The sequence below is a fragment of the Silene latifolia genome, chromosome 9 (genome assembly GCF_048544455.1).
Source record: "Silene latifolia isolate original U9 population chromosome 9, ASM4854445v1, whole genome shotgun sequence".
In the NCBI taxonomy this organism is placed as follows: Eukaryota; Viridiplantae; Streptophyta; class Magnoliopsida; order Caryophyllales; family Caryophyllaceae; genus Silene; species Silene latifolia.
In genome coordinates this window covers 190,939,705-190,954,106 of record NC_133534.1, presented here as the reverse complement: position 1 = coordinate 190,954,106, position 14,402 = coordinate 190,939,705, and positions in this window count along the sequence as shown.

Sequence of the window (14,402 nt, the reverse complement as noted above, 5' to 3'; positions counted from 1 at the left end):
TAATCCTCTGATCCATGGCATTCAGGATCCTTGCTTCCGCTTCAGTGCTAATATCAGAGCTAGTAGGCATCTTCACAGGTCAAGGACTGACTGGACTGATACCAATAATGGAGATAAATTTAATAATAGCAAGATTGTATTTGTTGTAAGAGAGGGGGGGGGGGAGACAGATAGAAGAAATATAGAAGAGGACTGAAAGATTGTATTAAGAAAAGATGAGAATGGAGTACATCAATCATACATTTCTCCTATGCAACCTTCTTATTTATACTAAAAAGAGACAACGGCTAGTGCTCCTTTCTTAAGCTAAGATAGTACTGAATGAGCTGTAAAATAGAGTAAGGACAAAATTGGCTAGCTGACAATTATCTGAATTTTACTGAAAGTGTGGGCTGTCATGTGACTCATTCTTAAGTATCTTCTAGAACCTGGACACTTATGCCCTCAATTCCAAGTTGATTCCCCTCTGACCTTGCTAATGGCTCATGATTTGTATCAGACGCATATTTTAGCTTAAGAACCAATTATAGGGTCACTCAGCACTACCCCTTCAATAAGAAAACATCATTCAAATTAAGAGCGGAACATGTCAATGCCCTTAAGAGAAGATCTTACAAGCTATCAAAAGAGTTAGTGAAAACATTATAAAAGATAATAATGGAAAGGATCCATACATAACTCATAATGATATAAGCGTGAACGGCATTTTTATCCGACTCTATAGGCATATCGAAAATAATCACGTACTCATGGTATAGTTTCTTATAAAATTGGGTCATCTCAAGCAAGTTATTCTTTTTCCCCACTCCCAATAAAATTGTCATCCAATCCCATAAGATACCACCCAAATCACCACCCAAAGTTTCATCATCAAATTGTGAGGGTAAGGTAAAATCTACCTTGGATTCAATGTAAGATAAGGTGGACAAATTAAAGTCATGACTCCCTACCTCATTACCTGTAGTGCACTCCCATTCTTTATAAGTAAAATAGGATAATCGTGGTTGCTCACGTCATCATTTAGACTCGATTCATTGTTAGGTGGGACGTCAAAAAAAGGAGCAAGATTAAGAGTTAAACTAGTCATTTCTAATTGTCGGGAATTTTCAACCAAAAGATCAAGCATATCCCATTTCTTTTCATGACGCAACCCGAAAAATCCACCATCACTTTCGACTTGAACATCAATTTGAGTCTCTAGATTTAAATTATAGTAGTAAATTCCGACCCAAATACCTTGACTCTTAGCTAGATATGGGTGATCTATCAAATATTTCTCAAGCCTTTCAAAGTATTGATGAAGTAATTCATGCTCTTGTTGGAGGAAATGGAAATATATTTTCTAATTTAAAGGACACAAGACCCTTATTAAAAAAAATTACAAGAAATATATAAAAACACACAAAAACAATTGCTTTCTCTGGCAAAGGCGCCAAAATTTGGCTAGATTTGCGAGTCTCCAAATTAATATTTTTATCCACTACAAACTCAAACTAATAGTAAGGATAAGTAGGGGTCGATCCCACGAGAAAGGTGTTTATGTCGATTTAATGTATGCAAAAGTTAAGTATGGGGGGTTTTGACATGTTGATGGATTTAAGTCTACTAAAGTAATAATCTAATGTAATGAAATGTAAAAGCAGTATAAATAATTGAATGTGTAAACAAATATGAGAATAATTATTGGACCAAGTAATTTCCACCAACTAGTTATGAATTGATCATTGACTCTTCTAATCTATCTCATAATTGAATACTTTGCTATGAAGTTGTTGACTTCGAATTCCACATAATATTAGTTAGCTACAAGGGTAAACAAATAATCCTTAATATATAGTCAATCTAGTCAAGCGCTTAATCGTATCAAGATTGTAGAATATAGCGATGGAATTTAGCAAAGATGAGTAAATGAAGAATACAAGCGATGCTCCACTTTGATTCATACAAGTTTAATCATTTATAACTCAACAATGATAAATTAGCATATTACTTGATGAATTATAATTGCTACAACGGGATAGGTAAACAAACAAAAGATTCATTCACCTAGTCTAACAATGGTTAATTGAATAATAACAACTAGTTAATCATTCTAGATGCATAATTAACAAACCAACAATAATCCAAATGAAACTTGATATTCAAACAATGAAATAGAAATAGAATAAGAGTCTTACAATTCAATAACTAAATTGGTTTCAAGAACTTGTTCCAAGATGTAGAACTTAACCCTCCATACAAATAATAAAAACAAACATGAAATTGGAAATTATTTATGTATTCTAATGATTAAAAAGTAGAGAAAGTATGTCAAGTATATCCAATTTGATCAACAACATCTCTTTATATAGCCCACAAAAGAGCATCTCCATAAAGTCTCATAAAGTAGTATGAGCATAAATGCCAAAATAAAGGAGAATTAAGAGAGTTGTAAAAATCCAATGCGGAATCCAATGCTGAGCCGCCACTAGCGGGCTATTCCCGCCACTGGCGGCTAGAAGAGATGTGCCGCGACTAGCGACATTTTGCCGCCCCTAGCGGATTTCTATCGTGATGCTTCCTCTTCTTCATTTGCTTCCGCGCTTTCACTTTAGTCTTTCGGCCTTAACTTGCTTTAAAATCCACACTCACATGACATATTTAGCCCAACATCAACCTCTAAAGAAGCTCTCTCCATAGATATAACAAGAAATCTATCCAATTATCCCATGAAAATACACAAGTCCATCCCAAAACAAACATCAAAGACATATGCAATAAACTCCACTAAAATGCTTCTCAATCTATTAATTAACCATCAAAATAACCTTTATTAATCCCTACTAAATTAGACTAATGATGGTTAAAGACTCGTAGGAGTTTTCCAAGGCAAAAATATGTGGACATCCTATTGTCGATCCAACGAATTAAGGGTGAGCCAATGAATTATTTTTCACTGCTTGAAAGACCATAGAAAAAATAAATGAGAATTTTGGTGTGGAAGATGATCAGTCAAACGTGGATTCCTCGCCTCCACCACTGCAATGGAAGAGAACAAGTTGGTCTGACGAGACCGATCATAAGGTAATAATTGTGATGATGACGCATAAATCCAAGACCGTAAAAAAAACAAGGGTGATTCTCTTTTATAGACGAGTTTTACTATTTCATGGACGAAAATGATCATTTTACCTCTTTTATTTATTTATTTCAATGACTTTATTTTCTTTTCATTCCAATTCAATTTGTTTTAATTCTCTCACTAATCTCAATGACCACCACCCTTTAGATAAAATTACAAAAACAAAATTACTTTTACTCCCCTACTTTCATTTTACTATCCCTAAATTAAAAAACCCCCAAATTCTCAAAATCAAAATCCTATATTAATCGTCTACAATCAATCAATCTTTTTCAACACAACTAATACAACTTCTTCAATTTGATCAATACTAATCAATCCTCCACAATTCCCCTCCTTATTTCGCACACCTCTAATCAGGTTTGTACAATTAAAATTATCCTACTTTGGTTAATTATGACCCAAATTAGGGTTCTTTAGAAATTAATAGAACCCTTAATGACTTTTCACATTAATTAAATCCTTATTCTTTTCGCATTAATAGAAACCGTGTTCATTTAATGGTTATTGTTATGTTGCTGATGCAATTGTCGAGTTGTTAGGGTTGTTCTGAATTTTTTCCCCCTAATTTTGTGATTTTTATTTGGGTTTGTATGATGGAGTTTGAAGTGCCGCCATTACTGGACATTTCACAACAATCATATTTAATGTCACCCAAATTTTAAATTGGGGTTTTCAACTACACTTAACCCCAAATTCAAAAAACTATGAAAACAATGAAATATGAGAGAAAGAGAGAGCAAAAGAGTTGGAAAGATATGATTATAGCTGAAATCAAGGATAAGGAATTCCAAATTCAATTTGATGTAATCTGGAAAAAAGAAAGAACAAATATGATTATATGAACATAACCATAAAACGTAGTGTGAGTTGAAGTACAAACTACTATAGTGGGTAAAATTTGAATTCTGCCGGAATTCGTTTGTTTTTATCACTGAAGTTGCCAATTGGTATTAAGTTTATAAGATTTGGGCATTTGTGGTATAAGTTTTGAAAAAAAAATTATGTTAGGTATAAGATTTGAGAAGTAGTGTTATATACGGTATAAGTTATCAATTTACCCTAAATTAAATTAAAATTTATTTGTTTTTTTAGAGTAAAAAAAAATTAAAATTTGCTTTAAATGCTACTTGAAGACTAAATTAACTCGGTTACCTATCATTGTCGCCTACCATTTTTGGTGTGCGCGGCTGATAGTTAAGTTGCGAGTTTTATATTCCAAGTAAATACTCCGTCAAGATTTATTTTTTAAACAAAAAGTATTGTAGCATGTAGTTTTAAAAAATTATGTATGTAATTCATTTGCGTTTTATGTTCTATCCCGTATATAAATATAATTCCTTCTCGTAATTATGTAAGTTTGTTTTAAAAATTACGTAATTCAATTTTATTTACTCCCATTTGTAATTCATTCTGCGTATATATTATTAATTTTATTTACACGAAATGTGTAAAATTATTTCATAATATTAATTCATAGAATTTTTTCATAATATTATTTCATAGAATTTGTTGCAAGACGGAATTTATCGCATGTTTGAAAAGACGGAAATGTGAAGAAATAAATACATTGCACACTAACGGGTCCCACCATAACATGAATTTCCAAAAAAAAAAAGTTGCATTAATGACGTGGCGCGCTGAGGATTGAGTATTGTCTTTTATATTAATATAGAAAAGATTCGGTGAATGTTCTCAAGGAGGTCATCTTTACATCCAAGCGTATACTAAAAAAATATATTACCCGCGAGTGCCTTTAGATTTTCACTAATAAAACTGTTACTTTGTCTACTTATGCAATTATATTAGACTTAATTATTTAAATAAATATATTTCATATTTGCAAGAAATAGTTATGTTGCCTAATTTTATCAAATCTTGTGTGTATATATCAGTTGAGTATCTAATATACTGTATTCTGTATCCAATTGTTATCTTTGTTTTAGAAAGGATTTATCATGTTCGCTTCTTACAAATTTGCATTCAATTAATTTTGATATCTTTTGCAATCCGGGAAAGACTTACTATTCTTATTAATAAATTAAATTTTTAATTTAAAATATTAGTTTTTTTATGTTAAATGAGGTGTATAGGATAAAGGGATTGAAACACATCCCCTTACTACTGAGATGATAAAAGATTCTCTTATTTTTCCCGCCCCAAACAATATTTACTCACAATTAATGGGTTCTTTTCTAAATTCTAAACTATAAATAAATAATGAGCTACTAATTGGTCTTCCACTATACTCGCTTTTCCAACTAGCCTATCTTATGGAATATACATAAATTTTACTCATATTATTAAATTATTAGTGTATAATTTTTACATTTTTCCTTTATATTTGTTATTTTCTACGAAGTATGTTTTAACAAAAATTACAATAACAGTTATACATTTTACGGAAATATTTTATATGGATAAAAAAGAATTATATGTTATTTATGTTAAGTTGACAATCTTAATTATAATAAATATCTTTTTTCATTAAAAACTTTTAGGTCAACTATCAATTACATTCAGACTAAAAATGTATACTTGTATCTCTTTTACGTCTTATTACTACACATTATTAGAAATTGCTTTTACAATCAATTTAATTGTTAAATTCTCTATAAACACACGATCTGAAAACCCGCGCTTTCACGAGAAATCTGCACTAATGACTTATTATTATGGTACTTCCATCCTGACCACTAAATTAAACTAAATGTTATTTTGATAAAGGCAAATGTTACAAACAGCCGGGGACGTTGGTTAAGATAAAAATATAAAGGAAAAATGATTAAAATATTAATAAAGATTAATAAATGAGATTTATTCCTCTTGGATAGAGCAATCATAATTATTCATCTTAAACCTCCAGACTTTGGTAAACGACTTCAAGGTCATCGCCAAATTGAGTATATAGCCCAACCACCAATTCCTCCTTCAGTCTCTACGAATATTTCAAGGTAATCCCTACGGTAATCGAAGTTGAATGGACCAAAAGGAAATAAGGGAAGATTGGATTTGAATGGAGGGAGTTAGTATTTTTAACAAACAAAATTGATAAGAGACACTGGGATATGGCAACAGAGCTAGAACTTGAGTTTGTTAAATTATGCTTAGTCATTTCATAGGCGTCAAAACCAGAATCAATAAACAAGATCCATAGATCCACCTACGGGATGAGTAGAAAGTCATATTAAATGAATCACAAAATCTCATTTGTGATGGCATATATCAGTCATTTTGGAGTGACGGATACCATTTTCCCTCACAAATGACCCAAATAGAGGAGAGATGGAAGCACATGGGGGTGTCCCCACCTTGTCCCCCTTATCCGTTTTGTGAGTGGCATTATCCGTCACTTGCTCCGACCTGTCTTCAGCAAGACTAATTGTAAATGAATTAACGAGTGTCTAATGAACAAAGATACATTTCACTTTCAATAATCATAATTGATCGTTTATTGTATCTGCGTATGATATTAGGAGTTCACATATCATAGTGTTATACCACCTACTTCCTCTCATCCAAACCAAAGGTAACACTTTAATATAATACTTCTCCCATATATTGGAGAAGTGTTACCCTTTAATTTGGATGAGAGGGAGTATTTTAGTACAACCGGTAGAATAGTCTCTAAATTTTTATAATAATTTTTTCGAGTTTTGTTTTAAAGATTATGACATTTATCGTAAAGTGGTAAGAAATAAATACTAGGTCGTTAAATGCTAGAATTAACCTACCAAATTAACAATTTATAAGCCAAACTCGACTCTACACTATGCAATTAAGAATAGTAGTAAAGGGAAGTAAGGGTCGAACCCAAGAGAAGGACTTTTAAGCTAAATACTTGAATTGTAAACTATTGACTACTAATGACAAGTTTATAAACAAACAATGGTTATCAACAATGACAAACAATCGATAAACATAGATAGGGGGGGGGGGTTGAGTTGATTGGTAATATGAAACAAAGTAAAATTTCAATCTTTGTCTAACAAGCAATATAACAAACACTTGGTGAGTAAGAAAGTTCAATATTTAAGTGGACTTGGTGCAATTCTTCCTAGGTAATAACTCTCCTCTTATTATCTACTCACTACTTCAAGTCAAGATGTTAACATACACAAATTAAACCATCCATGTATGTCCTTCAAGTTTAATCAACAATTCATTAAACCATGAGTGCAAATCAAACATGAGCATTAAGAGTTGTGCCAAGACAAGAATCTAGAATCAATTCTCACAATATTAAACCATACAAATGAGAAAAGACATGAAATTTCCTACTTATTGCATAAATCCTTTAAAACAAATCAACATACAATAAGCTTGCTCCAAATAATCCTAGATAAATTAAAACATTTCTCTAGAATTTGCATTAGTTGGGTAAACAAGATGCAAGAGTGATCAATTATAACATTCATCTACTCAACATAAGAATTAAGCATAAGGAAAGATCATTAGATAAATAAGAAGAGAATAAAGAGTCTTACAATACTAAAGTTGGAAACTTTGAATGAATTACACCAAGCAAGGAAGGATTTAGCCTTCCATAGTCTTCATAACCCAAAACAATAAGGAAAGCTTACAACTTGAATGAAAATTGTCTCTAAATTCTTACAAGATTAAAACTCTAAATATGAGATTAGATGAGATGATATGATGGTAGATAGATGATTTAGGTCTTCAAACTCTTGGGTATATATAGGGTTTCACGAAAACCTAAAAAGATTTCCACTTAAGAAGCCCAAAAGAAGATTAGAAACCCCGTAAAACAGAGCTGCGCAGCCTGCGCCAGAGTTGTTCTTGCCTGCGCAATCGTGCGCAGCTGCGCACCCTGTTTGCGCAGCCTGCGTCTAGGCTCGCATTTTTGGACTTCTAATTTCCAAGAGGTAGACCTCTTAAAATGTCCTCATTTCTTCTAATCTTCACTCCTACTTCTCCCAGCTGGGTTCTAGGTTACATATGAGCCTCTTGTGCCTTGTCTTGACCTTTGAAAGGTGCTCTTTGCCTCTCGAGTTTCGTGCATTAAGATCAATTGTCCAACCGAGGTAAAATACACAAGTTACCACATCATACCCAATTACCAAATGCTAGGAAAATCATACTAAAAGACCCATATTAAAAGACACGAGGGTGATAAAATCACCCTCTTAGACCGACACAAAACACTACTATCAAACTCCCCCACACTTAGACTTTTGCTAGTCCCGAGCAAAACCCGAAATAATCAAGTATGTAGTCTACAAGAGAGTGTAGGGGTGAATGATCACTCTTCCCTTTCCTCTTCCGTCTTATATCTCCCTCAAAACACAACCACCAATTAAAAAGAAAAGAACTTGACTCAAATTTGACACAAACTCTTCACTCGCTCCCCCGCCTTATATCTCCCTCAAAACAAGGACATAACACATCCCCAACTCCGACTCATTCACATCACAACCACCCTTCTTATATCACCAAAGTAGTAATGGTCACTCTTCCTTATCCCAAGGTAATAGCAAAGTGACCTACACAATCCTCCAAATCATTCATCCTCCCCTTATATCACCCCCTTATCACTCCAAACAATGCAAGTTATGCTACTAAGTTGGCCAAACACCAATAGAGATCAACAACCTAGTAGCCAACATGAAAAAACCACCAATTTTAAGTAATTTTCTTTGACTCAAAAAAAAAGAAATTAAATCCTAAAAGTAGCCTCCTTCCAAGACCCTCCTTCTCACTCCCTTCTTGTCCCTCCATATTTTTTTTGTTGAAAATCCCTCATTTTGCCTAAGGTGCCCTTTCGGGTTTTCACCTTAGCTTTTCCTTGCCTCTCGTGGTGGCTCGCAACTCAATTTTTCATTTTGCCCGGAACGCCCTTTCGGGTTTTCATTCCGTCCTCGGCCACCTTCCCAATCTTGCCTTAGGTGCCCACCCTTGTGGGTTTTCACCTAGCCGGGATTTTCGTTTTTTTTTTGTTTTTTTTTTTTGTTTTTGTTTTGAACTTGCATTGACAAAAAGAACAATTTACATATATTACACTTACTCACTCCCCTACACTTAAATCTCACATTGTCCTCAATGTGGAGGAGTGCCAAATTCTTCAAGGGTTTTGGTTGGAGGGGCCCGAGCCTTCACCTTGCTCATATGCCCCCTGGTTGCTTCTTCTTCTTTCTCTTTCTTTCTTGGCCCTCATGTAGGCCTCATCAACTTCGGTTTCATTAATGGTGGGTTGGTAATTTGATTCATGTTGGTGGAGAGTCATGCCAAATAGGCCTTGAATGAGGCCAAAGGAGTCTTCTTGGGCTTGAGCATCATGATAAGAATCTTCAAGATATTGGTGGTGCCTTTCGTTTTTCACTCCAAATTGGTGGCTCACTTGCTCTCGCCACTCGTTTTGGCTTTGCCACATAGCTTGATTCTCCGCCCAAGCCTTGGCGTGTTGTTGGTGCTAAGAATAAGACTCCTCTTGCCTTTTAGCAATCCCTTCAAGCATTCTTCTTTGGGCCAATTTGGCCTCATCTGTCAACCGTTTGTGCTCTTCAAAAGCATTACGAAATTGTTCCAAACTCTCCAATCTTGGCCCTTGTTGTTGTTGCCAAGAATGAGAGCTCTCAACCCTCCCCGCTAATCTCTTGCAAAGTCCCCCGGGTATCCTCAAAGTATTGGAACATTTGATGTTGCCATGGTTCCAAAGTCGGAGTGGAGGAACCCCCGACCTCATACATAGGGGTGTCTTGAGGCGGTTGGTAGGACGAAGGAATATGTGGGGTAGCATGAAATCCCCCTTCAATGATCTCAACCTCTCTTTCTTCCATTTGTTGGGGCCAATGGGATGGTTCAATTGCTCTTTTTTTGCGCATTCTTTGTGGGGGGTGGGTTGGGGGGGTTTGCCTCGGGTGGACAAAATAAATCCCGGACTCTCAACCCGCTTGGAAGAGGGCCATTCATTGGTAGCCTCATGTATTGCACACCTCCCTCCCCCAACCAATAGAAACTCCATGGGACCGTGTCCACGGCGTGGATCATATGGGTCTCTACCAACCCCGCTTCATTATAAAGATTATTCCCCCACACCCTAGGTTGTTCATCGAGAATAGCACCAACCAAGCTAGCCACAAAAAGTGTGACCAAACCTCCACAATTTATACTCCCCTTCTTTTCTCTATGCTTTGATGCACTAACCACAAAAAGCTTAGCCCAATCCGGAATCCCCTCCCCCTCGGGCAACATCGTCCAAATGCACTCACGGACCCCATCATTTAGCCTTGTGGGCTCCCCCATAGAGAAGAAGAGACAAGAGATCATCCGTGTAAGAATTCGGTTAGGGGGGTTTGTGATGGCGAAGGTTTTGTCATTATTTGTCATGTGAGTTTTTCCCGTGAGTGCACACCAAGTATCATTCAAGATCGTTCCCGGTGGGTTAATGGAGGAGGGTGGTCTGGTAATTCTTAAAATCTCCCTCACCCTCTCGAAGGTTAGAGTGTGCCACACTTTGTTCAACCGAAAATTCACCCTAGCATTCTCCCTTTCTCCCGTGATTTGGACGGTAGATAGGAACTCTAAGGTATAGGTGGGGTAAGTATGTGGTTGAAGGTTCATGTATCTCTCAAGTCCTACCTTGGTGAGGAAGGCAAGGGTTTGGTCATAGATACCCATATCCCTCAAGGTCCCCGGGTGAAGGAATTTTGATATAGGCAAGGGTTTGCTCTCAAGGAACTTGAAGAAAGTTTTAGCTTGTGTGGTTAACCCTTCATTCCCCCGAAAAGGCTTAGGTGGTGGTGGTGGTTTATCGGATTGTGCTTAGGTTGAGGACTCACCCCTCTTCTTTGACTTTCCCTTTCCAAGTCCAAAAACCAGTTTTCTTTCTTACAAAAGTTTCAAAAATCACTTAAAACAAACCAAATTCTGAAAAATTTTCTATGGGGCAATTCAACAAACACCTTATGTGAACTAGCACAAACTTGGTTGTTTAAGGTAGTTTTGTTGAATTGTTCCTTCCCTAACATAAATAATTGCCAACAATTCCCAATAATCAATCACAAGCAAGGATTCAACTCAACTACACAATGTAAATTGAATTAAACAAATTGAAAACAAAGAGAGTGGAGGAAAGTTTTTATACCTTCCCGAAAATTCTCAAACTTGCTTGAATGGAGAAAGATGTTGCATAAAAACCCCTTTGTGACCCAGAAATCCACTTGAGAAAGCTTCAATTTTAACCCGGAAAATTTAGGGTTCTTGGGAAATTGGGGGATTTTTGTCAAAAATTTGGAGGTTTGAATGTGTTTTTGATAGCCAAGATGAACTTGGTGAATAATTTGGTAAAGATAGTTGAGGTTTGAGATGATATAAGATGATTTGATGAGTGTTGGAATGAATGAGATTGAGTATTTGGGGGTTGTGTTGATGAATAATGAGGATAGAATGAAGCATAAGTCGGGATTGGGAAAGGTAAAGAACCGAGCAAACAGATCTGCGCAGGCTGCGCAAAAATTGGGGTTGCCTGCGCAATCGGGCGCAGCTGCGCGAGCCTTCTGCGCAGGCTGCGCTGAGCCTCGCAGTTTTGCTTTTGTTTCTTTTAATTGTAATTTCCATACTTGGCCATTTTTTGGCTCGTATTTCCCTTGATCCCTCTTCAAAGCTTCTTCCAATGAACTTGTCTATTAAACCCGACTCTCATCTCCTCTTGGGCACGCCTTCCAAGAGGGTTCTTGCAAATCACTACATCATTTAACAAACCTCGAGTGCTTTTTACATGTCAATGCAAATTAAATTAATTAAACGAAATTAACATGCAAGGAAATAAATTGCGGAAATAAACTACACTAGGAAAGCAATTAAATTGGGATAGAATATTTACAAATTTGCCGTTATTTAATGTCGATGGCTCGACGTAGTCATTTTTGGAGATTTAATCTTTGTAAATTGGATCTTCTAAAAGAAGATCCTCTTCACCTTGTAACTCGATTCCTTTGAAGTAATGCTTCAACCGTTGCCCATTGACCTTTATCACTTTTCCCGAGGTCGGGTCTTCTACCTCCACTGCTCCATGTGGAAAGACTTTCTTGACTTTGTAAGGCCCATACCACTTCGACCTTAGCTTACCGGGAGAATTCTTGAGACGACTTTGAAAAACCAATACATCTTGTCCCTCTTCAAAAACCCTTCTTGTCACCATCTTGTCATGCCAAGACCGAGCCTTTTCCATGTAAATGCTAGCATTGTCATAGGCATTGTGCCTAAGCTCTTCCAATTCTTGAATTTGAAGCTTTCGGTGCAATCCCGCCTCATCGACATTTTGATTGAAAGCTTTGATTGCCCAATAGGCTTTGTGTTCAACTTCTACGGGAAGGTGGCATCCCTTCCCATAAATTAGCCTATATGGAGACATGTCAATTGGGGTCTTATAAGCTGTTCTATAAGCCCATAGAGCATCTTCAAGCCTCTTGCTCCAATCTTTTCGGTCGGGATTGTTCTTTCCAAGATATGCTTAATCTCCCGGTTAGAGACTTCCGCTTGGCCGTTTGTTTGGGGGTGATAGGCCGTAGAACCCTTGTGGAGCACACCATATTTTTGAAGCAAGGTTGAGATCACCTTGTTGCAAAAATGAATTCCCCTATCACTAACAATGGCCTTTAGGAAGCCGAACCTGAAAATATGTTGCTCTTGACAAATGCTTTCACCGTCTTTGCATCATCACATTTCATGGGAATGGCTTCCACCCACTTAGACACGTAATCAACCGCCAAGAGTATGTAGAGGAATCCATAAGAATTAGGGAATGGCCCCATGAAGTCTATTCCCTACACATCGAAAACCTCCAAATAAAGCATCGGTTGTTGGGGCATTTCGTTTCTACGTGATATGTTGCCAAAACGTTGACATCTATCGCAAGTATTGACGAAAGTGTGAGCATCTTTGAACAACTTGGGCCAATAGAACCCGCACTCTAGGATCTTCCGTGCCGTTCTATGAGGCCCAAAGTGACCCCCACAAGCGTACTCGTGGCAATGTTTGAGGATAGATGGAATTTGTACATCCGGTACACAACGCCGAATGACTTGATCTTGGCACATCTTCCATAAGTATGGTTCATCCCATATGTAGAATCTAGAATCGGCCTTTATCCTATTCCTTTGACTTGATGAGAGTGAGGTTGGAAATTTCTTTGTTACCATATAGTTGACAAGGTTAGCATACCAAGGCTCAATGGCCTTCATAGAATATAGAGATTCAAGTGGTAAGCTACCGTCCACTACTCCCATGGTCTTCACTAGATCCTCATTGATGTGAAGCCTACTCAAATGGTCGGCTACCACATTAGCACTCCCTTGCTTGTCCTTGATCTCGATATCAAACTCACTCAACAAAAGAACCCATTTCATTAGCCTTGCTTTGGTGTCTTTCTTGTCTACAAGTTGTCTTTTAGACTTGAGTGGAAATTAAAGCTCCTTCTTTGCCCTCGATTACCGTCACACCACCCTTTTTAGGTACAGATTGAATGGGACTTACCCATTGAGAATCGCTAATGGGGTAGATGATTCCCATTTGAAGAAATTTGATGATGTCTTCCTTCACGACCTCCATCATTGGTGGGTTCAATCTTCTTTGTGGTTGCCTCACCGGTTTTGCCTCTCCCTCCAACCGGATCTTGTGCATGCAAATGCTTGGGCTTATCCCTTTAAGATCCGCAATGCTCCACCCAAAAGCTTCCTTGTACTTGTGCAAGACATCCACCAATCTCTTTTCTTGATCACCCTCAAGTTGGTTTGAAATTATGAGGGGTAGAGTGTTGTCTTCCCCAAGAAAAACGTACTTCAAGTGGTCGGGGAGTGGTTTTAGATTGGGGGTGGGTGGCTTTATAATGTATGGGAGGGGTATTTCAAGGGAGGCCTCTAGGGGAAGGAATTTGGATTGGTAGTCATAAGAAGAGGAAGAAAAACAAGATTTCGGGGAGCTGAGAACTGCGCAGGCTGCGCCTGGGCTCGACATTTCCTCCTCAATTTTTTTTCATTTCTTTTTCTTCCTTAGATTTTTCTAATGGTTCTTCCTTCTCCAATGCCTCTATATTTTCCTGCACATCATGAGACAACAAAAACCGTAACCCTTCCTTCTCGACATCATTAGTAAGGGCCACTTCAAGTGGGTCCCTATGACTCAATTGGTAAACTCGATTTGCCAAAGGTTCAATTTTATCAAGAAAGTAGCAAAAACTCAAATCATCGGTCTTTTTCATCGTCTCATACACATTATACTTCAAAACTTTCCCTTCAAATTCCATGGTCAAATTTTCATCATA